General features: G+C 40.4%; 1 protein-coding gene across 7 annotated transcripts in view; it reads right to left on the reverse strand.

Annotated features, from left to right (window-relative positions):
* Nucleotides 1–22744, reverse strand: part of LOC125327872 — a 294758-nt gene that overhangs the window by 99200 nt on the left and 172814 nt on the right. The window lies entirely within an intron of this gene.

Here is a 22744-nt window from a genome sequence, read left to right on the forward strand (position 1 = left end):
CCGTGCCTGCCGGCAAGCAGCTCTGATAGCACACAGAAGCCAGCTGGTCCTCAGCAGCAAGGCACGTGGATTGCTGCATTACTCATGGGGTAATGAGTACATACACCCCTCTCTCAAGTAACTGCAGGACAGGTTGCTGCTTGCTCCAAATATGCTGGTTCCTGTGCATACCTGGCCACTAATCACTATAATTGAAAAAAAAAAAAAAAAAAAATCTCCTTTTTTGAATCATCTATAATACAACACTGAAGTGATTTACTTAAATGGTGGAAGAATATGTAAGGCAATAAAACATCTTTTACAGCTGGTTAAGCACTGAAACAAAGCTGAGACATTTGATAACTGCAGGAGGGTTGCTGGTGAGGATATTCAAATGCAATGAACACTCACAGAATAAAAGGAGATAAAAAAATCAAATCTCATGCTTGTTTCCTTCATGACGTTTCATCTTTTGGAGCCGCACAGAATTACAGCGGCCACTTCCCTCAGACTTTCTGCAGAAGCTGGTACCAAGGACATGCAGTTTGGGCACAAACTGAACAAAGAAAGGTTTTGAAAAGTGTAAATATGTTTGAGGATGGGTAAGTAAATAATTGATCAAAGCCACATCCTTAGTGAAAAAGGAATTCTATGATTAGGAAGTATGTTTCCAAAATATTTGCTTCAGTATCTTCAGCAACCTAACTTTGAAAAGCTGAGGAGATCACACTCGGCCACGACAGAGGCATGCGCAAATCATTTGAATTCAAAGAAATTAAACCCACTACAGCAGCTCTAAATTCATCCTAAGTGTGGAATTACCCATTTTGTGCATGTAAGTGTTACCATCTATCATTACATATATTATTCTGAGAAGCTAAATTGCCTGCTTAAGAAAAGTGCTCCATGGTGTCAGTGAAAACTTTGGTGGTGTTCCTCGAGGGAACGTTTGCTGTTTCTAGGCTGCAATTCTTCTCTTGTCATAGACTATCATATTACAGAGCCTGAAAGTAAAACAATCTTGAAATAATGCAGCTCCTTTAGGCTAGTCCAGATTTAAATCAAGCTTCTCACACCTTTCTCAAATAAAAAGCAAAATTAGAGGAATTTAAGCAAAACTTCATATACTTTTATTTGAATTGCAACAGATCAACTTAACACCTTTATTCCTTCTCCTTTTTCCCACAACTCTTTATACAACTTTCTTAGGTCACATTTTTACTGTGTGTACCCTCTGTTCTCTCCATACACTGCTCTCTGCTTTTGCATGGAGTCAAGCAATATGGGCCCTCACTTTCAGCTGGAACTTTTATAAAGCTTTTTATAAAACTTTAATACAAATGAAAGAAAATATTTTAGCAGCTTAATCTGGTTATTGTTTCTTCTGCTCCAGCTAGCATTCCTGCTTACTTTGAATGGGTAATTGGCCTGTAGTCTCTAGTTACAAACTTTTACATGACTTAAATAAAATGCAGAGGATAGTTTAAAAAAAAAAAAGTTTTGGGTGCATACTGCATGAAAATACTTTTTCAAACTGTTCTGAAAACCATGGGCCAAATAGTGGAGTTGCTGTTACTAATAATTTATAATATATCTCTGATGAAGAAGGTTATCTTAATGCTTTCAGCTGCTATAGAATCGTTAGATTTCAGCACAAACTGTACCATTTTGACATGCTTCTGTTACCTTATTTGTGGCATACTGAATAAGGCCATTGCTGTTTATAATAAATAATTTCGTGTTTGAAGAATTCTTGAAAAAATCCACAACTAATGGAACACATCAGAAGACTCTCAGATTTGACATGATTTTCTTTTGTCCACTTTGAAGATGGAGTTGCTTTGGATACATTGCCAGAATCTCTTAACTAACATGTGACAAGAAAGAATATGTTCTCTTAATGTCACTATTCAAAACTGTAAATCAAGTTTACTTTTCTTCTTTACGATTTTCAGCAGTAGTTTGCACCATGGAAGAGCAGCGTAGCTTTCTGGTTCTTCCACCATCTCCAGAGTCCTGTAAATGACATCTGAAGGATGGAAACAGTGTCAGCTCTTCTATCACCACAATATTTGGGTTCCTACTCATACATTCAAACAAATTCTGAGAGACTTAATTTAAACCAAGCCTGAGTACTTGTGGTTTTCTTAGTCCGCAACCAACTTCCAGGACTTTCAGTTTGCAAAAGTCATCGGAACATTAATAATATTTCTCCCTTGAATCACAGATACTCCACTCCCATTTATCCATCTTCCTGTAAACATATTTTTTGCTTCAACAGAAAGCAGATACATCCTACACATCTAAGCAGCACAGTACTTCAAACCCCCCTTTAATCAAAGCTGTAGTGTCCAGGCTATTTTTATACACAGCTACCACAAGTGTCTTTTTTAGTTGTAGTGGGGAACTCTGCATTTTTTACACATCCCTTTCTGCTTATCAGTGAATAATATATCTCTGTGTAATTAACCTTCACATACACCTAATACCCAGGACTTAGAAGTGACAGACACAGATGAGGCATGATGCAAGTAGGTCATTCTGGCATGACAGTGTTTTACAGCATGTCCCCATTTAAACCTGATCCCCAGGTTTACCAGTATGCTCCCCTTCTTCCTCTGCCCGGGAGGATCCAAATCTGGAGTAGCATGTCCTAATGTCCTATTCCAGCATGTTTAAAAAGCATCTGCTCTTTTCTGCACTTGCTTATTTTAGGCTACCAATAAATTCTTCCTAATGTGATGCTTTCTCTGTCCTTCTCTACTCCCACCACCTCCTTTCCTACAGGTTGTTTTTCCCTCACTGAGATTTCAGTGGGTCTTGTGCACAGAACTGTAGACATACATTGATCTAAACACGGAAGTACAGTAGTACTTGATAGTGGAGAAACTGTTACAAAGACATGATTGTAAAGCTACCAGTATTTCAAGCAAGGCTTTTTTTTTCTTTAATTCCCTCCTCCACCACAGTGGACCCTGTAAAACAAGTGTCCCCTTTCTCCCTCATCCAGCCTGATTCTGTGCTGCTCTCTCTCTTGACATTACTGCAAGTCTCATGACTCGAAGACGCAGTTCCCAAAGAGAAATGCTCAAATGAGAATGTCATGACCAGTTGACCACAAATGCTACCATTATTCATCGTTAGGCTGAATTATTCCTGCCCACCATGGATCACATCATTATGCAAAGGCATGAGCTAAGAATATGGGAAAAGACTGGCAAAAGGCCTCCTCAAGAAGCATGCCAAATTTCACCAATTCATTTAAAGAACAAAGCATGTCTATCGAGGTAATCTTTATATATTCAGAATACTTTAATGTTAAAAGAAGTCCAGGTGTTTATTTCTGAAATTCCATGCACACATTTCCCTGACTTATGTTATAAAAGAGGGGACTAGATATTATAACAACATCAACATATAAACAGATTCAGCTGTTTTTTCCATAGCTTCATACACTACTGTGGTCATTTCTCTTGGCAGAAACATTTTAAAAGCTGCAAGACCAGAAACAAAGTTGACTTTCAGATTTTTTTTTTACTTCTTTTTTTTATTTTTTTAACTTGAAAATTGTCAGACTCATGTTTAGAAGGAATATTTAATCTTTTGTCAGTCCATATCCTTTTTCTAGGCTCTATATAGAGAAGTAAGTTTACAATTCAAAAAAAGTATCCACTAACAAAATAAATGAAGAAAAACCTCCCTCAAGGGAAGACTTCTTTTAAATTGGAGAAGAGACTAACCAAAGAGAAAATGACAGCAACCCCTTTTCAAGGCACCACCACATGAAGACCCAGGTAGCAATTACACACATACATGACAATAAGGCACACACAGCCTGAATACGCTGGAGCTGGATCGACGTGGTATTGCAGCTCAATGGTTTCATCTCCCTGCTGCCTGAGATCATAGGGGATGGGCAGTTGTGGTAGGCTTTGGTACACATGCACAACCAGGAACGCTGCAGAACTGTTGTCACCCTCACAGAGGAGATATGAAGGGGTACAGGAAAGAGACCACAGCTCAAGATGTGCACGTGCTGCACCTCTACAAGCACCATCAGACAATGCTCAGAAAAAGGAGTTACAAGCATCTGGTTTATTCAAGAAATGCAGGATCTGAAATGAAGCCGCCAAAGGATCCCATCTGTGAGCACAAACACGTCATACCTGATTTCAAACTGACCAAGCCCAAAGCCTCCTGAATATACCAGACTGCTTTGCCAAGGAACAGCATTAGCAGCACAAGCTTTACTTCTCCCCTTTCTGCCTCCATGGTCTGCGTCCTTGGCATGTTCCCCACAGGAAGAGGCATGGAGCAGAGTTGCTGCAGGAAACACACAGGAGGGAAGCAGCAGCAGCTGCAGTGCAGCTCCCCAGCCAGCTCAAGGCTTCACCTTGCACTGGCACTCAATTTCCCCTTGACAAGTTGTTAAACAACCACCTGACTACAGTCAGCCCCCCTCAGGGACCAAGTCTAAGTGTGTTATTGCACATTTATGCAAGGCAGGTTCTCAGATTTGAAAGTATTTTTATGTAATAAAAGATAAAAACAAATTTACCACACTTAGAGATTAGGTGCATGTATTTTCAGATAAATACCACCTCCCAAAGAAATGGCTTAATGCTTAAAATATTTTGACAGAATGGCATGTTGCCCACAGGCCTCACAGGTTGCTCGGAAAGCAGGAGTAGAAAGAGACGAATAGCAAAGGTTTTGTTAATATGTTCGTCTTCCCTATACCAGCTAGTTTGGCTTGATTAGCAACCTCAGGAAAAAGAGCAGGAGGCACAGAGAGGGAGAAGAACCTTTAAAGCTGCATGTACCCAAGGTTTGTATCATGCTCAGGTTTCTAATCCTTTAGCCATGCTCTAACCTTTTGCCAGTAAAACACACTCAGCAGTGTCCACAACAAAGAAATCAGACCTCTTTACAGCAGCTGAAAATGTGATTTGCCTCCTTCATCTGCAGGCAGTATTAAGGGGCTGGGGCGGTCTCCTAGCTGTGCTGCATCCTCAGCACACACAGAGGCACTGGGAAGGGGAAGAGGGGAGGAAGAGGGGAAGCTGCTCTCCCTAACCTGGGCACAGAAGCCATAAAAAACTGTGCACTTTGTGAAGGCAAGCAGCCTACACAGCATGCCGGCAAAGTAATGTTTGAGGACGGCAAAAAGCTACACTGTGATGAGGTTGTTTAAAGGCCACCCGCAGGTCTAACAAATAGTGGACTTAGGGAGAGATGGAAGAAGTTGCTTAGGCCAAAGGAAAGGAAAAATGTCTTGAAGAAAAAAAAATCAACAGAACACCTCTTCTCCCATCCCATTTTTTCCCCTTCTGTAATGTTGAAAAGAAAAAGCCTCACATTTGGTAATCCTGCCATAACATTCCTAGCAGGTAGGGAGAGACAAATATAGGGGAATTCCATTTACCCCAAAGGTTGGATTTTGTTTTATTTCAGTTCACTTTACCTTTTTTTTTTTAACCTAAGGCTTTGAACTTTTTTTTTCTTTAATGTTGCAGGAAACCCTACAGAAACCATGTCCAGGTTTAATCCCTATGCCAAGTTCTCCTCTGTGCTTCACATGCTGCTCAGTCAGTGTACGCCTCACTCACCCAGAGCTCCTCCACACCACCCTGCTGAGACCCAGGGTGAGGGAATAAGAAATGACTCAAGCACCTGCCACTAATGTTGCAGCAGTTACTCATTTCCACTGCTATTCTGAAGTCAAAATAAAACCCAAAATTAACAAACTACATCAAGAGAGTGCTATCTGAGAGCACGACAAAATGGTTGATTTTTCACACTTCATTGGCCATTTTTGCTTCCTGCACCATTTTTTCGCCCTTCCCTTCTGCGAGAAACCATCCCTCTTCCCACTACCTCCCTCTTAGGAGGGCTTGCAAAAGACCCCAGGGCAGCAGAGTGCAGATGCCAGAGCCCGACCTCCATCCGTCAGTAGCCCGTCAGTGGCCTGACCTCCATCCATCGCCAGCCAGGCTCAATGTGTGAATGAGGTTTGGTGCCAGTTTCCATGGCAATGACACCTCACACTGAGTGCACGCCACCCATAGGGCTAGTTTTTGCACAGAGGTACACAAAACAATAGACTAAGCTTAGGACATAGAGCTAAGCTTAAGGCATGTAAGGAGGAGCCACCACCGTCACATGAAGACAGGGCATTTCTCTTAATGTTTTCCCATGACTGCCTCTTTTTTTTCCTGCAGCAATCTGTCCTAAGCAAGCATTGAAGAGCACCAGTTTCAGCAGCTCATACATATATGTTTCTGTATACAGTCGTACATGCTTGCAGATGGGAGAGACCATGCCATCTATATATGGTCAAACAGCATTTCCAGTGACCCCTCTTTGCCCTCTTATGTCTGAGAGAGTTTCTTAAGGGCTTTCCTCAGAACCACAAAGCCGGAGCTTTAATTCCTGACCTATTTCCAAAGCTCAGCGAAAGCCAGGACAGATGTATGTTCACCCCAGAAACATCCAGTGATTTTGTAAAGCAATTTAAAAAAAAAATAAATCTGAAGTTGCAAGGCTAAGCACTCTGAAAGCTCTTGGATCAAAAAAGTCATTAGGAAAAAAAATAGCTATTGTTTGGTTTAATGTTTTCCATTTTAAAAGAAGGTGATTTTCATTAGATGAAAGAGCTTAATGTTTTGAACAAAAATCTAAGGGTTTCAAACCTCCAGCATGGATGTAGCATTTGATAGCTAAACATTTCCTAAGCTTGTGGAAGGGCAGAAAACTCACATTGCATAGGACATCCCTCAGCTCCACCACCTTCCTGCCTCACTCCTGCCAAGGGGCTTGAGACATCCCTTGGAGACATAAATTCCTAAATTCAGGTATGCAGCACTCTGTGCAAGAGCCCACAATACTGTACACTGCACATCAAGTTGCTCTTCTCCAAGTCCCATGTCTGGGCTGGCCACTGCTGGATCAATCATTCCCCAGAATCAGGCAAGAAATTGATTCATTTTCTCAAGTCATAAAAATATTTTCCTGCCTTGATAATATTGGACTGTGAAGACCTTTTTCCAGAGCCGAATATCTTACTCAACTGTGCCAAGTAACAAACATACTATTCAGGGCTTTTTAGCTCTCTCATATAACTGTCTTCCACAAATGCCAGACATCAAAGACTAGTGTTGCCTGATGAGCCATAACTGACACAATGACAACCAAGTATCTCATATCATCATATAATCTTTTTTTAAGCAGTGTGGCAACCTTTCCAGCTATGCATATTTCCTTTAGACATTTCATTTTAAACTCAGTGAAATTAATTTTAAAACTGGCAGTTTAGTATAATGAAGCATTTGTGAGAGCTGTAATGTCTTTTTCTCATTTTGGTCCTAATCAGCTCCCATAATTTGCACTTAATTCAGATTATCAATGTACCACTATTATAAATGGGAGAAAATTGCACAGTTTGACTGTAAAATATTAAAAATACTGCTGAAAACCTAGCAGGTAAAATATGAATGCACAAAGCAATCGGAAAATTCTCACAGCTGACTTGAGAAAGTGGACATGAATATATTGAGAGTTCCCAAAACCCTTGGTCTCTTTCTTTTGCATACTATATGGAAGAGCATGCCAAACTTCCCACTTCGGGGGGAGGAAGTAAACCACATGCCTTCCATAAATACCACTCTCCTCCCTTAAGTAAACCCTGTGCACTCAGCCTGTGACTTTGCTACAGTTTAAATATTTTGCTAACCTTATGCTATATTTTCAGCACAGCAAAAACCAACACTGCAAAACATCTGCCCCCAAGTTATAAGTGGGAGTGCTTAAGAGGCGGCTTTTCTTCTGTTTAGCAAAAGGGGTGCCCTCGCTAGGAATGCAGCCCAATTCATCCCAGGTCATCTGGAATGGCTCGGCTCAAAGGTCCCGCTATTTACCCACAGCTAAGAAATTGCCTGGCTACGCTGCCTTTATAATGAAGCTGGCTTACCCTGCACAAGGGAAAGAGAGAGAATAGCATCAAAAGAAACAGCCTTACTGGGACTTTTAAATGAGAAATCAGCTGAGCAAGCTGCTATCCAAGGAAAGAGGAGGAGGTTCCCTTGCACACATTATACTATTTAATTAATTAAGGCACATAACCAGAAGCTGTTTGAGTGCAAAGACACAGCTCGACTGAAATGACAGGCTGGTCCAAAGCTGCTCACCAGACTCGGTTTGGCTGCATCTGGGAAGACACAGGCATCAGGAAAGGCCATGTTCAGTCTGCTACAGAAAAGGCAGACATCTTCTGCCTTTAAGCTTTGCATGCTCCACGATACCCTCAGCCACAGAGTGGATCAAAGACCAAAGGATGTTGACAAGAAATCAGCACCCACCCAGCCCTCCTGTAACTCTGACCCCCAAAAGTGAATGTATTAGCACTTTGCATCTTTGGACAGGCCACTCTGGAGGCTATATGTTATATATGTCTCCTTTTCCACTCTCTTATCAACAAAACATTGTTCTTGCTTTTAAAACCTCAGCGATGGGGAGATTAAAAGTAGGGCAATAGGGAGATTACAATGACAAATACACCAAACGTGACCTTTTAGTATAGGAATTCTGGGTTGCAAAAAGCAGGCTCTGGGTAATGCAGTGTAAAAAGGAAGAAGCAGAGATAATCAGATAGGTCAACAAAAAAAAAGGTGAAATAAACCCAACCACACCTCTGAATAACTGAATTAAAAGAGTGAAAATTGTGGTCTTTTGATCTGTCTGTATCACAGACACAGCTATCAACAATCAAGCTTGCTTAAAAATTGGGGTGGTTAAAATAATTCTCTCAACCCCTTATTTGCATTAGAGGAGTATTCAACAATATAACACACAAAGATTCTGCTTTCAGTATTTTCCTTCACAAAAAATGGCTAGAAAGTTAGTAACAAGAAAACAAAAGCTGAGTCATAGCTGATCATATCATAACAGATAGCTTGAAATTTAAAAATAAATTAGGAAAACATCTGCAAATAACCCCAAACAAACAAAAGAACAACAAAACAAACACACAAAAAACCCAAACCAAAACCAAGCACACCACACAAGTAAAGCCCCCTGCAAACACTGTTGGCAAATTACCATTTACATGTTGGCTACCTCAGATTTCTAAAATCCAGCAGCCTTCCTGGGTTCCCACCACATATGTCTACTTAGGTTACATAAAACAACTTTCCCTTTGCCCTAGTAATGTTTCATCTAGGGTTACAAAGGATGTCACTTCCCTCTACCTTCTTCACCAATTTTCCCATAAAGGAAGAGAAGAAAATTTAAACTATAAAACAGCTATTTCTAGACCAGGAATGTGAAGACTTTGCTAGCTAGAGCTGACTATGATCTGAGCTCATTCTTTGCATTTCCTACCAGAGGTAGCTGCCATGGCTGCACGAATCTTTCCCAGAGTAGAAGGCATTCCTGGGATCTTCATTCAAAGGCTCTGATTGCCCCCTGTGAAACGACCTGAGTCTTTCTTTAAAAAAATAAAAATCAATGTTTCAGCGCTCTTGATACATGCTGCTAAGGCAGACCCCACAACAGAGCCAGAAGGGCACACCACAAGTCAAATTCTTCATACATTTTAATTACAGTTTACACAAAGTGAAAGGCAGGTTAATAAGCTCAGTTCATAAAAAAAAATTAATAAGAAACGGCATTCTTGTATGGAAGAACAGGGGACTTAGCCTTCAGAGGGCTGATCAGAAAATATGTATTACATCCAAGAGTTACCTATAGTCCTCGGCTGCAAAAGAGGAGGGAGCAAAAGGGGCAGGGAATGGAGAAAGGAACAAGGGACCTTATTTAATAAAATCCTTTTAAAAAGAAGTGCTTCTCATTAAACTGGTCCCTCTATACCAGAGCAGCAGATTCAAAGGGTTTTCTCCCATGTGAGCTTTTTCGAGACCATTGAACACACGCAAATCTGCAGACAGAGGAAGCAAAAGAAAAGCATTTCAAGCAGCAAAGCTGGAAGGGCAGACAATAGGTGCCACCTCCAGATAGCGAGGAAGCACTTTCCCGAGAGACGCCTGGCCACCCATATTTAATGTGGGTAACTGAGAACACACTCCACTCTGGCCAATATGAGACCCACCACTACAGCTGCTCTCTCAAAGCACTGGGTGGCCCTGAATGCTTTTAAATGGAAAACATGAACTCAGAGATCTGGGTGGTGTTCCATGTGCAGTGGCCTGAGAAGGAGGGGGAGGCGGGGCTATCCCCTGCCAAACCCTGAGTCATAGCCCTGTGCCAGGGAATCCCATGCAGAGCCCAGTGCACTGAGGTGCTGGCCTGAGCATCAAGGGAACGCCACCCCAAACCTCCTGATAACACCACCAAAATTACCCAGTTGTGACACATCCTTTCATACATCATGTTTTGGCTACCCAAAGTGTGACACTACTGTTTTTGTGTAAGCAGAGAGCATGAGAAAGGCGCTGTGAGCTGGGCTTACTCTGCACCCTTTTCCTCACCCCATCTTCACAGCTCCACATCCAGGGTTACTCATCACAGGTCCTCACCTGTCCCTTGGCGGTGGCTCTGCCTCCAGTCCTTCATACTAAATTTACTTCTGAATGTGCAGTGGGGAGTGTTAACACATGATTTGGTCTATGATTAAAAAGGGATTACATTTTTCCCACCAAACAGGGTGAAAGGGAAATTAAAAAGTTGCATCCAGAAGAATATCATTTCCAAGTTAGACACCTTCAGTTTTAAAAAAACCCTATGAGGTTCTAATTTATTAATGAATAGCTGCTGTCTTTGTAATTTTGTCATACTTATTCCATTACTGTCTGACACTTCCTATTGTCACTGCTTGAATTTTTAAACACTTCCACATGACTAGTGCTAATCTCCATGTTACATGGAGGACTGCTAATAAAAGGATAGAGATGCATGAGTGTATAAGAACGATTATACCTAAACGTGCTCTAAAGCCTGCTCTTAACATCTCTCAATTTCTAGCATTTCTCCCTTCCCTCTAACTCCCAGCATCTGAAAGGAAAAGAAAAATGAAAGAAAGATATTTTTCTCCTTTATTTTGGGCTTGAATGGGATTTCTTTCTGATCAGGAGAGAAAAAGATAACTCCTCAAAGCAAAAGGGCTCCTGGAACAGGGTGCAAAGATACAGGACTCGTGTGTGAAACAAACCTTGGCAAGCAAACAGCAAGCTTCGTATCTTGATTTTTCTTTCAGAAAATCTTGTAGAACTGGTACAACAAGCTATTGTGAACAGCTGCTTTAAGGATACTACCTCACAATAAACAACCTCTGATTTAAACACAGGACTACATTCACCTAGACAGTCTTTTATTTGTTTATTCCCAAGGATTTCAACACCTGTTTTACCCGAATTCTCTGTACCACAGATTTTCAGCAGGTAAGTACAAAGACCTTATGATTTGAAACTACTGTTAAAGCACCTTTTAAAATTCATATTTTCTTAAAGTCCTCCTATCCACTCCTTTTAAGAACAGTCAAGGAACAAGACTGACTCTCCACTTCCCGCCTAGCCTGCTTTATTGGGTCTGTTTCCCATTCCCAGATTAGGTCTTAGGTGCTTCTTACTGGCCCATGTCATTCCACACACACTACCTTAAAATAGCTTAAATGCATAAATGTGAGCAGAAAATTTTCTTAAGATTCTATGAAGTTTACACCTTTACCACAAAATCACCATGGTAAACAGGGACAACTGACCCTGGCTGCTCCTTAAACACATGTATTTTGTGCAATTAACATTGTTTTTCACCGCCTCATTCCAATAGCACCTTCTCTCTGGTCTCTGTGCACTGTGTTCACCTGGAAAGCCCTTGATCCATTTAACAGTTTGCAAGTAGCTCTTGCACTTGGTGTGTTGGGTGAAGAAATATTCTCTACTTCACTGTGGTCCCCTATGTCCAGGTAAATGGGGCTCAGCTTATTTTGTATTTCTGTCTTCTCAAATAAAGAGGACCTGCATTACAGTAGCTCTGCTTTACACCAGATGAAAAGAGGCAGTAGCGAGCATCACTCCTAACCAGTCAATGGCACACCAAGAGAGCTCACTGATGCAGAGAGTAGGTTTAGATTTGATATTGGAAGAACTTCTTACTAAGAGAGTGGTGAGGCACTGGAACAGGTTGCCCAGAGAAGATGTGGATGCCCCATCCATGGAAGTGTTCAAGGACAGATTGGATGGGACTTCGAGCAACCTGGTCAAGTGAATAGTGTCCCTGCTAAGACAGGAGAGTTGGGACTAGAAGATCTTTAAGGTCCCTTCCAAACCAAGCCAGTCTGCGATATCTGACAGGCTTGCACGGCACACCTGCTGCAAAGAGAATGGCTAGCACAGCTGCTAAAAAACATTGCTTAGTTGTTTGCATATTAATCTAAGAGCAATCCTGAGCTGAAAACAGTCCGTAGGGAATAGTTTTGGCTTTCTATACTTCCATAACTCCCCCCACCCCAAATTCAAACTCACAGTCAGCCCACTTGGCATCCAGCCCTTACTTCCAGAAAAAGTAGCATTTCTAAATGCTACTCCTGCAACTAACAGCGCTGCACATAAGTCAGAGCTGTCCAATTTTAATGCAACTGGCATATACACTGACAGTTTAACAGCAGCCCTAAAGCTATGTCTAGCTTGCATATGCACACCTATTTACATGAATTGTTACCAAAAGAAATTCAAACCATCATGAGAGCTGATTGTTCTCGTGATTTCTCTTCAACATTAATGAAAAGCCTGCAAGCAAAAAAATGTTCTTCTCACCTTGAAATGACAGGGAAACTGAATATGCAGGCCAGGCTTTGAGGGCTATACACAGCTTTTAAAGTTCAACCTGGACCTCCCAAAACAAAGTTTTCTAAACTCAAAGGCCCTCAGATCTCATCTACTGAGCTCTTTCAAATACAGGACAAAGTCTAAAATGTACTACTCTTCTCACTACAAAGAAAGAAATATAGCCAATTCTCCAGGCAATGCTTTGAAAATTTATTCCTTTGTGACTTTATATTTAAATAATGACGTTTGTCAAAAACTTACAATGATTGCATTTAAGACCTTTCAATTCGCTTTAGGTAACAAGATCACACTACCAGTGGTATCTTTATTCATCCCTAGGAACCCCCTGGTAAACTGTCAGAAAGGACAAAAAGCTCTGAAAGTCATGAGGCAACACGATCTACTTGTCCAGGGATAATAGAAGAGATCTTGTGATCATGACCCTTGTGCAGGTCCAGTTTAGAATGTGAATCAATTTTCTGAATGCAGGGATTGAGCCTAAAATGGCTCGCACTGGCATGGTGCCCTAGTATAATATAAAGCAGTAACTGCTTACTTTCTAAACCTCTCTCTTTCATTCCTCTCCTCAAGGAAATAGTTACAGACTACTTTTTTTCCAGAGAAAATACCTAATTGCCTACTGCAGTCTCAGATCAAACAGGTATTTGCATGCTTTAATTTATGTCTACAAAGTTACTTCTGGGCACAAAATAAGGGCTAGACCAAAGCTAGCTTAACCAGTTTTTGACAGCCAAATATACACCAACCAGCCTTATTGCCTATTTTGCATTTTGCACAGTGTTGATTCACAATTTTAAAAAATAAAACAGTGCAGTCACAGCAGAGTTATGTTGTAAAACATAATTTGAAACATATCTGCCCATTCAATTCATGCACAATATTTGAATGCCAGGCTGATTTTTCTCTCTGCCATGATAAGGGCACATGCACAAAGCAGAGGAGCTCATGAATTCAGAGGCCAGCAAGCGCTCTTGGGAACTGCCCTGATAGGCACTTCTGGTGCATGGGAACCACCTTGCACTACTTCAGATTAACCATAGGTCAAAAACATGTACTGAGGCAGTAAACAACACTGAATTTATAATGAACTCACCCCATACTAATTTTTTTTATAGCCACAGCCACAGTTAGGGGCACTAGCACTGAGCCAGCTCCTCTCCTCCTGTTATTTTAACACTCATATCCTTCCACCTGTTCTCATCTGTCCCGTGGAGTGAGAACACATTGCACAGTTGCAGGTAAATTTTGTCACATTTGCCTTTTTATACTTTGACAGTGCAACAAAATGGAATTATCCTACATAATAAATGCCACCACTGCACTTAACCTCACAGAGGTCTGCCAGCCTCCTTTTCCCCCATGCAAGGCTATGATGAGCAGCAGTAAGAGCACACTGCCTTTGCTTGATGAGGCTACTCCCTGAAGTTTAAGCCAACAATAAATAAACCTGTAATATTGACAACTAGGATTTCTATACGAACTTTGTGAAGTTTATACATACCTCAGCAAGTTTGAGGATCTGTAATCCTTAAGCTGTTTTAAGCTTGTAACATTTTCCTGAACTCAAAGATTAACATCTGTTCTAAGTTTCTTCATTCAATTCCATTTTTTGAGTTATCAAAGTTCGTAAGATTGCCTACCAGCCAATCTATAAGCAACTGAAACATTACTCTGACCCCAAATGACAGCAACCTATGGTATACTTTACCAGAACTTTTAAAGTTAATTTTTGACCTTTCCTTTATTCCTTCACTTTTCTATATTCCCCGGTTACTTTATACTTTGTCTTCAGTTTCTACTCCTTTTGTTTCTCCTCACACGGTACTTTTGTCCTTTTTTTCAGAAACTTGTGCTCTGTTCCCATCTCCCACATCTATATTATTGTCTCTTACTGAGCAGACCTGAGCAGTCAAGATGAAGCTAAAATCTAGAGCTAACATTGTCCAAATGGATTTCAGGTAAAGAAAACAATTCTTCTACCACTAAGAGCAACATTGTATAGAATGCACACAGAATTAGAGAACTTGCTCATAGGGAAAAGAAAGTGGGTTCCATCTGTGTGGAAGTTATCCTTACACTAGACTCTGCTTTTAAGTGAATATTGAGATGCTAAACATAATATAATTTCACAGAGATTTCATAAAATACTAGCTATGCTTAATCATGTGAGTCACTTTTATTTTTAAGCTGTATAATAGTTAGTATTTTTCCTGCTTACTTCATTTACTAGAAAAGATAAGGTGTTACCATCACCCAATACCAGTCTGCACTTGTATGGTATTTAAGCTGCAAGTTTCTATTTCAATTTTCTGACCTTCTGCCAGTGATATCTTTTCCCTGGGCTGTTAAAGTAAGATGCTGGATCTCCAGAGAGTGCAATGTGAATTACCATTAGTTACAAAAGTGCTTAATGTCTTGATGAACCAAGGGGTTTGAGAAAGCACAGACCTAAATCTACAAAACTAGAAGCCTGTCAAAAGGTGGCCTGCTGAATGAACAGCAAATTAAAGTGATCAGTAATAGTGTCTGGACTCCCAGTATCCATTCTATATCCTTTGCATCAGGAATAAACAGAAATTAAAAAGCGACAGAATTGTTAGAGTAGAAAGGGACCTCTGGAGATCATCTTGTCCGATCCCCGCAAATGTTGACTTCATCTGCAAATTTGGTTACCAAAATATTTTAATTAGGTGCTCAAATATGGAATAATATGATTATTGGCAGGGAAGCTTTTTACAGTTTGTTTGGAAGTTTTACACTGTCTTAGCAATTTGGGTGAAATGCCAGGGAAAATAACGATTACAAAAGAAGACTGTTCTCTTGCAGATGCCAACTGTACTTCTTTGAGTCACAGGGAACCATCTGGTCATCTGGGTTTGATGTTGTCATGATGTGCTGTGATATTATTAGACTGCTTAGCGTGATGCACGGGAAGGATACAGATTTAAGCTAAATCAAAACATGCCCCATATACATATATTTTTGATGTCCAACTATGTATTACTTTGGGGGTTGAGAGCTTAAGGACTAATTTCACTAATTTCACATTGAATGAAGCCAAGACAAAACCTTCTCAGTCCTACAATTTTTGAAACAGAAAAGGTGATTTAGAATTGATATTCAGATCTTTTATTTTCACCAAAAAAACCCAAACAAAAAAAAATAAAACAAAAAAAACCCCCACCCCTCTTAACAAAACTTTGCTCAAATATATCGATCTACTACTTTCACTGTAATTCCTCTCTGTCCCTCTTACACACACAAAGCTCTCACAATCCCCTCTTCTCAAAACACAATTTCAACATCAGCTACCAGTGTATTGCTCCTAGATGTAAGAAATAAGCTTTTCACAGCAAGAATAATCATTCACTGGCATGACCTCTCCAGGGACATGGCAGAGTCCACACTGCTGGAGGTTTTCAAGATGCAAGAGGACAGGGTGCTAGATAATCTGACCTTCCTTTCCCAGGAAGAAATAAGAGCTACATCTAATATCTAAAGTAGCCAGTAAGAGCATCTTCCCTGTAATTTGTGTTTTAGAAATCACAGAAAACAGAGGAGCAGTATGTAAGTAGAAAGACTTGAAAGCATACTTCAAAAGAACTTTTTTTACAGAGGCAAGAGGGGGTTTTTTTTCCACAATATTTACCATGAAGCAACAGGCAAAAGAGAATTACGTATTTGAGGAATAACGTGGTTTTAGGCTGCAAGAAGTAAATCACCTAGAACGTGTATACCCTCCAAGGAAAATTCTACTATACAGGATAGTCACTGCAGATTACTGCTGCTGTGCTATTTCCAAATGTTCCTTTTTCAAAGGTAAGTGGAAAAAAAAAAAGTTCAAGATGGTGGCAGGCAGTGATTTGAAGCTAATTTTGTACTTTTATCTCCTTTTCCTCTATTCACCTTCTTTTCACCCAAAGTCAAATTTTCCTGTAAGACAATTGGTGCTTGCCCAGGAAACATATTGTAAAAAGCTGTAAAATGGGTATGTCATGACCATGAGCCAAATCTTAAGGAGAAACAACAGAAAGCATCTCACAATCCCAACCTAGGTTAGCATGCTTCTGAACCAATGTCAAGGTTATGACATATATCAGAAACCATACATAGAGTTCTTTTGATGTTGAAAAAACCAGTTTGTGTCAAACGAGCTGGGAGCAACAGTTATTTTATTTGTCTCATGTTACTACTTGTCTGCATCATTGTGTGATTTTGAGATATAAGAAGTATAATAAGTTTAAATGAGGAGTTCTGGTTCTTGTAGACAAGATAATTATTTATGACTTTTTATAAAGAATTTCTTCCAGAGAAGATGTTAGGATGTTGACTTCAGTTCAGTGATTCCTCCTCTTCCCCTTTCACTCTGTCCTGCTTGAGGAGAGATGAACATGCATGGAAAAGAAGGGAAAAAGATTGTCTTTGAACAACACAGAGAGGCTGGGGACAAAACTATCAGAGATATATAAATACGAAATAAAGAAGAAATTAAGATTATAGAATTTTTAAATTACTACTGCAAATAATGAGAGAGAAACATTAAGAAGTCAGCAGCTAAAAGCAACGGCCATGTTAATTAATATCAAAGTTATGGTTACCAGGGCAACAGCAGCTTCCCTAACATTTCTTCTTTTAGTACATTTACTTTTTTCACTTTCTTTTTAGTAGCTTGAAAACTTAAGAATCTCTGTTGGTATAGAGCACCTTCAAGCACTGCAGGGTTCTCTGGGAATCCTCTATGTTCAGCATGGAGTTGTTAGACTCACTTCACACACTTTTTACCTTCTCAAGGGTTCACAATGTTAAACTGTTTTAAAAGCTAGAGCTCCATATCTTTCTTTCTAACATTCATTGCATATTTCTAGCACTTGAAAGCCCCTAAAAACTTGTTCCCTCAAGAATCATATTCCCATTTCAGGACCAAAAGGGCACATACTTCCATCCGTACGGTCACCCTTGAAACCAATGAGCAATGCAAAGCTTTCTCCCTGTAGAGATTAAACAAACCACACAGGTTTGTTCAGACCAAGCCTGGGAACAGAAACCAGGTCTTTTGCATGTCTGCACGATGCATTACTGAAAGGTTACTCTGCTGACCTTTGGTCTTGGTCACAAAACATTACTGATAATCCCCATTTTGATTAATATATTTTGTTTGGGTTTTCTTTAAGGCTTGGCCTGCTGCTTATTTAAATTATTCTCAGGTACTCCTGCCCTTGTACCAGTGCCTATCTGCACTGTCTGGTGGGGAAGAGCTGTTGCATTGAATCTCAGAGGAGGTGCAATCTTTAGAATTATATTAGGCTGAAAATTGAATTGAACAAACAAGAAGTGCTGCTGCTCCACTGCTTGGGTGATATCAAAATAACCTGCAGAATTGCAGAAAAGCATTTCTACAGCTAGGAACAATAAACATGTTGGAGGGACGGAGAGAAGCAGCAGCATGTGCATAGCGGTGTCTTTCACTAGGATTTCCCAAAAGCAGCTTGGGGAAGTCCCACTGTGGGGAGAGGAAGCTGGTGCACACTGAAGAGGAATGCTTGAGTGGAATAAAGTTATGCTAATCGTAAGGCTGTGAAATATGCACTGCCCAGCTGGAGGCAGAAATCAGAGCGCTGCTGTTACTGAGCTAAGTGCAAAGAGAAGAAAGCTAGATACAAGACTGAAAATTTCTGGAGAATTCCACATTGTGTGAACACACAAAGAACTAAGATTTGCTAGAACTGATAAAGTCTGTCATTTAATTAAATCATCCCAATAGTATCTTAGTGCTCTACTGATAATTACAAAAATGTTTTAGACTTTTTTCAAAGACTATTTTGAGAAAATATTAAGAGTTTTTTTGTTGTTGCTTTGCAGAATCATACTAAAGCCAGGATTATGGTCCAAATACCATCACAGCTTCATAGTCAGACAAAAAGTATGAACAAATATATTTTGTATACAAGAACATATAATTAAAAAAAACTTTCAAAAAGGTAATAGAAAAAATACTGGCAGCTGTCCTACAGCATCAGAAATACACATGCACCAATACTTCCTAAGGACTGCATAATGTAACTGCCAACTACAATCATAAACATATGACCTCATTCATAAAAGTATGATCTCAAAGCCCATGCCCTGTATCTACTTTCTTTAAATTAGCTGACATTGAGGAGAGATTCCAGATCTGAGGAGGCCAACCTAGCTTTAAAGTGTTTGCAATGCTGCACCAGAAGCTGTTTTGATTTTTACCACCAGGCTGCTAGATAAATTCTAATCTCACCATCAATTATGAAAGATTCTTATGACAACCTTGATTTTACAAAATTAGGTTATCTTCCAGCCTGTGGACATTTTCCTGTTGCATTCTGGGTTAATCCACGTGTAGAGCTCACTTCTGTCAGAATGACAAAAACTAATTGATTTTGTTTCATGGTGTATTCTTATCAATGCTCTCCCCTGCTCTTAGCCAGTCTTTGACTGATAGGGTGTTAGAGGAAAGGTCCATTAATTGATTTGTAAATAATTACAGCTAAGTCTTCACTTTTGACTAGATATCAATAAAGGCCTATCCTTTTTTCACTGTTGAATGCTTTTAAATAAGCTTCAGTGTCCAACTTTCAGCCACAAAATTCATTAAAATCATTAGATACTTTCAGAGTAGCACCCACTGGTGATAGCAGAGGCAAGAGTGTGTCAGCATTTCTCTTATACCACATATAGGGATGGATTAGAGAGAAGCAAAATAAATAAACAAATAACAAGCCTGGGGAAAAAAAAGGCAAATCAATTATTTCTTAAAGTGGGATTTAATTTTCAGACCTGGTGGAATTTCATTACCTGTACAGAGTAAAACAAAAAACAAAACATATGCAGTAGTTGGTACACATGTTCCTCCACACACAAAGAGTATATGTTTGTTATCTTTGGGCACACATGGATGCACGTAGTCTGTCCACACATGCTCCCAGCAATTTTTGGACCTGTTGACTACATTCAGACACATTTAACAAAGGACCCAGAGTCTCAAAGCTAGTAAGCTCCCACAGACTTTGTGAAAATAAGCAGCAGGGTATGTGCAAGGGAGACCTACTTAGCGCCCCGATGGAGCAGGAGTCTGCAGAATGAGCTCCGCAGCACTGAACACTTGAAAATTACACCCATCTGGGGAAACAGACACAGCCAAAGAGGCTAGAAAGTAGACACATACACACACACACACCCCCCTTGTTCTCTAGGCCCCCAAATGAGGCGACAAAGTAGCAGTCAGAATTCAACGCGTCCATCAGCGTCTGTGCTCAGACACCCAGGTTTCATTGGTTTTAACAGTTTTGGGTTTAAGGGTCCCATCTTCTCCTTAGCACCTCATGCATAACAGAAAACCCTGCACACAAATGTGAGTTTTCAGAGGAAAGTAGAAACTCAAGTCTGAAAAGTAGCTATAATATGTTAGCGACCCTTTCATAGGCTGTTAATATATTGAAGCTGCAATAAGACCATATTGAAGTTTTTACACACACAAAGTACAAATACCATTAATACAAGCAACTGCACCATATTTTGAGACTGCATTTCAAGTGGTCAGCACAAGGCAAGGGAAGTTATGTTTAACTACCTGTACATAATGCCAACAAATGAGATATATAGTCATATCAGGAAACTGCCTGTTCAGCATTATAAAACAACTGACCAGAAAACCTTCTTTATTGCTGCTTTCCAGTGATAGCCACCTGCTTCACATTAACAAGCACATAAGCTTTCTACCTAGGTCAACAGAAGAGAAAGGTGCTCCTACAACAACCATGTAAGTTTACTGCACTATTTTTGTTCTAGTATCTGTTCCAGTTGAAAATCCATGCTTTATACCTGACCAATATCTATGAGACTTTCGATTCCCCCCATCTTCACTAGCAACCTTCCAGGAAGAGCTTAAGCTGCAATGCACCTTAACTAAAAAGGTGTGTGCCAGCACACCATCAGGCCCATGTACAAAGCACAGAAATAGCAGAGATTTGTGGGTTACAGCCTCTCTCCTGTGACATTTCCCATTATACGCCCAGCCAGCGCATGCTGAGCATCCCACACATTGACCCATTTCAGGTACATTGCTCACGGGGTAAATGTATGAGTCACTGTCACAGCACATTTGCCCTAAGACTTACCAAGAGAAATTCACTAAGAGGAAAAATCCCCCTTGTTCTAATAGCAGAAAGTTGGAAAGCTCAAAGATTCCCAGTCTCATGGATCCAGGGGAGGCCATAGCTGGGGACAGTAAAATCACATTTCTCCAGGTTTCCCAAATGCAGCCTGGTCTCCTCATCCAGCCTGTACTGGTTCAGCTACAGTAGCACCTATGGACACTGTTTTGCTACCAAGGGAAAAGTCGGTAAAAGACAGAGCAAGCCAAGCCAGCAGGGGGCTGCCAGTTACAGCCTGGCCATGTTGCATGGTCCTCGTGCCCTTGTCCTACCAACAGGACTTGCTTCAGCAAGGTTTGAGAAATGGGCTTCTGTATTAAGCAGCTTCATTCCACCTGAACATAAATAATCTCACATTTCACATCAGCCCTGCACATGAGGAAGGTTTTCTGAGGAATACCTTGTCAGGGACAGCAGTACAACCTCCTACTCATGAAGCAAAAGAACCTCTTATCTAATGGGTATCTTGTCCTAGACTCCATCGCAGTAGGACCCTTGGGTATTGTTAAGGACTTCACGGGAGACCCAGATGTAACTTAGATAAACACAGTGAGGAAAGAAAAGTCAGCAATGTGTTTCAGTTTAAACCTCTCTAACCTAAGAATCTCTCTTTAAGCCACTCAGAAAAGCCTTTAAAATCTGATAATCACTCAATAATATTTCACACTTGCTGCTCAACCTGAAAACCTCAGCTACAGCTTTTGTAAACTGTGTCACCGTTCGTGTTCCAGATGGCTTGCAAAATAATTTATAAACAACAAAGTTCAGCAGGTTCATAGCAGCTCTTCAATTCCAGCACTTTGCCCACCCACTTCAGCATAACTGAGAGCTTTCAATCAGCTCCTTCCTCTCATGGGGCCTTCAAACAGCACCAGAGCATGTGTTCAACTTGCTCTCAGAAAATAGCCAGCCAAACAGGGAGGGTCAGACATCTAGACAACTCTATAGCATACCCGCAGCATGCTCACACTGCCTTTTTCCTTTATTTTTTTTTATATATAAACCTAGTTGAGAATAAGCAGGAAGATGTTCCAGAGTTTTAAAAACACCTTTGTTAAAATACACAGTTCTTACAAAACAATTTCAGTTTGCCATAGTTCAAATTCTGAATATAATATTCCCAGCAGGAATATACTGTAAATGCAAACATAACATCTCACAGGGTCAGAATGGCTTTTTTTACTGGTTTAACTAAATGTATGCTAAGTGTTATAAGAAATAGAGTATGTCAAAAAGGGCCTTCTCTGTACCTGACAGATTTCCACTGCTATTTCTGTTTCTTCCTCTCCTCTCCTCTCCTCTCCTCTCCTCTCCTCTCCTCTCCTCTCCTCTCCTCTCCTCTCCTCTCCTCGCTGGTGTTTACATTGGCTCTGTTTTTCTTGTGTCCCTTCAAAACCTCCTTGTCCTGGATTGGCCTTTGGGCCACAGAGGAAAAAGGAAGAGATATTGCTTCACAGTTGCTTTAAAGGTCATGCAGTCTGAACCGGACATAGACAAATTCCACTTCACTTTCAGCTCCTCTGATCACAGGCATATCCACACAAAGTATTCTGGAAACTGCAGGACAATATTAAGGTTGCATTAAGCCCAATAAAATATACCTTGCCTGTCAACATAGGTGATTAGCCTAGGCTCAATGCCCCATGAATCACAGACATATGGTTTCCAGGAGGCTCAGGATAAATAGAGCAGTATGGAGGCATGCCCTAAGTACTAAATACGTCTGAAGTCTGCAAAGGGTGTCAGGGCATCAGCACATTCAATCGATCCAGGACAGCAGCC

Source organism: Corvus hawaiiensis, chromosome 1 (assembly GCF_020740725.1).
Source record: "Corvus hawaiiensis isolate bCorHaw1 chromosome 1, bCorHaw1.pri.cur, whole genome shotgun sequence".
Classification (NCBI taxonomy): domain Eukaryota; kingdom Metazoa; phylum Chordata; class Aves; order Passeriformes; family Corvidae; genus Corvus; species Corvus hawaiiensis.